At 37.2% G+C, this 2,968-nt stretch overlaps 1 pseudogene; it reads left to right on the forward strand.

Moving 5' to 3' along the window:
- Positions 1-272: 272 nt before the first annotated feature.
- On the forward strand, positions 273-2,685 carry LOC148829659 (hyaluronidase pseudogene; annotated as a pseudogene).
- The last annotated feature ends 283 nt before the right edge of the window (positions 2,686-2,968 follow it).

Consider the following 2,968-nt stretch of genomic DNA (forward strand, 5'->3'; position numbering starts at 1 on the left):
TAAAAATGTGACATTTTTCAATATGATATACTGTTTTCTGTGAAACACATTATACAACAGCAGAAACAACAGCTGAAGCTCACCTTCAGACCAAGTGGTGGATTGAGTATATTATTGTAAATTGTACCTGATAATACTTTATTTTATCCAAGTATGTATAAAGAAGTATTTTAAAATCAGAGGAAAATATAGTCAATCACATAGGCTGAACAGAACAATGGCATATATACAGTAGTATAATTTCTTTTACAGGATTCCAGAGAGAAACTACAATGGACCTGTTAATCCAAAAAAGAAAAAACAGACATCTTTTCTTCACTCTTCTGTATCTCACTCTGTTAGAGAACTTGGGCTCTACTCAGCATATACCACCTACAGCTGGCCCATTGTTTAATGGCTATCCATTTGTGGCTGTGTGGAATGCCCCAATAAACATATGTGAAAATAACCAGGTTACTCTAGATTTCGCACCGTTTGCAGCTGTGACTACACCCCAAAAGATAAAAGACCAGGAACTAACCCTCTTTTATAGTGACAGATTAGGGCTGTATCCAAATGTCAATGAAACAACAAAGCAAGAATTCTATGGTGGCATTCCACAAAAAGGTGATCTAGCTGCACACTTAAAAAAAGCCAAAAATGACATAGCATATTATATTCCATCCATAGCTTCCCCAGGCTTAGCTGTCATTGACTGGGAAGCATGGAGACCACTATGGGATAGGAACTGGAACTCAAAAGCTATATACAAGACCCTGTCTATCATTTACACGAAACAGCTGAATGACTCTTTGTCACCCCAACAGACTATAGCTGAAGCAAAAGAACAGTTTCAGACTGCAGCCAGAAACTACATGACAGACACATTAGCACTTGGACTAAAGGACCGACCACAAGAACTGTGGGGTTACTATCTGTTCCCAAACTGTTATAATTATGAGTACAAAGATGTGAACAAACCCTATACAGGCAAATGTTCCCCTGAAGTGCAAAGTCAAAATGATCAACTCATATGGCTGTGGGAAAAAAGTACCGCGCTCTATCCCTCAGTCTACTTGTCTACACTGCTGAAAGGGTCTTACAAGGCAGCACTGTTCGTGCGCAATTGTGTCCAAGAAGCAATGCGAGTAGCAGCTCTTCCCAAACACTCTTTCACTGCTCCTGTGTATGTGTACAACCGTCCAGTTTTTGTTGACAGCATCAAACAATTTTTGAATGAGGTAAGCTACAGAATAAAGATATCAAATGATCAAACATCCTTCAAATGAAACTTACAGTAGGTTTACTGTAACAATTGAAATTTACTGGTACTGCATTTTTCAAATCTGACTTTTAAAATATTCCATTTATATTGTGTGTGATTTCCCTCTCTTCAGTCAAAATTCAACACAGAAAGCTGTCAGACTCTAGAGAAACCTTTACAGATAGAAACTACAGCATGATTGCCTTTCCAGAGCAGTAGAACACATGAGTCAAGCTAAGGCTTTGACTGGTTTATAAAATATATAAAAATATGGAATCTAACCTTGGTTTTCTCAGTTTTCTGTGCAAAAATACACTTTTTCGATTTTCTGCTTTCCTTTCCTGTTTACAATATGGGCCTTTGCTGATTAGGTGACGCAAATGATGGCAATTTAAGTTTTGGATGATACAGTATGTGCATGTAATTTACTTTCTTCCATATTGGCTTGAAAGTTCCAACAGTTAGAGCACAGGACTAAAATAGTTACATGTGAAAGGAGGCCATCTGTCCCATTTGAACCTTTTGATCTTGAATAGTTAGTTGTTAATCCAGTTATTTCTTGAAAGAAGTCAGAGTATCAGTTTCAACAACATAGTTGGGTAGCTTGTTCCACAGTTCCACATCCCATTGGGTAAAAGATGTATCTCTTGCTCTCAGTTTTAAATACACTAGTGCATGACATTCTGCTGTTCCCTACATTTGTTGTTTTTTGGTATTTTTTCAGAATGATCTGATCAACACCATTGGTGAATCTGCTGCAGTTGGAGCCTCGGGTGTAATCTTATGGGGAGCTAGTGCAGACTATGATGACAAGGTACTGTATAGGGAAATAATTTGGAATTTCTTTCAACACCGATAACTGTACATATTAAGTACCTACTAAAATACAGTAAACAAACCAATCAATTAAAATTTAGAAAAATCTGATCTTGAAGTAATAGAATTAAAACAGTCCTATAAACTATTTTCGTCTCTTAAATACTGTATGGAAAATAACAAAATATCACACAATGTAACGTGACTTCATAAAAATACAAGATGCCGGAAATATATTAGTAACCACATCTTCAGTACTTCAGGCTAATAATGAACTTTTTTTACAGGCATCATGTGAAGCACTGTCTCGCTACCTGCCTTCAACTCTGAACCCCTACATTGTAAACGTGACTGCAGCTGCCAAGCTTTGCAGTGACATGCTTTGTCAGGGCAATGGGAGATGTGTCAGGAAGAATTATGATTCCAGCGATTACCTCCATCTCAATCCCACTAACTTCAAGATACAAAGAGGCTCAAATGGAAAATACTTTGCTGTTGGCATGACAAGCTCTGCTGACCTGACCATTTTTATGAACAAATTTACTTGCCGGTGTTATGCAGGAAAGAGCTGCAAAGCTCATTTGCCAGCCAGTCTTCCACAAACTCCGACTGTCATAAACATTTAGCTTCACGTTACACAGACGTGTCTTTTCTAAAATTAACACCTTCAATCAATGCACTTGTTTGCTGAGCTGTATCTGTATTCAGCTGAACAGTTATTGTTTAAAACATACATGTACTGTACATGTGCTACTGTATCATGATAGTGATGATAGTAATGAAGAACATTGTAGAAGAAATTCCAAAGCACAATAAAGTTGCAATATAATACTTGTCAAATTCTGTTATGAGATTCTGTGATACATTTCTGTTAAGAGAGTAATAAATCTAGCTGTAGATGGGTATGAG

This window comes from Atractosteus spatula, chromosome 8 (genome assembly GCF_055471065.1).
Source record: "Atractosteus spatula isolate fAtrSpa1 chromosome 8, fAtrSpa1.hap1, whole genome shotgun sequence".
NCBI lineage: Eukaryota > Metazoa > Chordata > Actinopteri > Semionotiformes > Lepisosteidae > Atractosteus > Atractosteus spatula.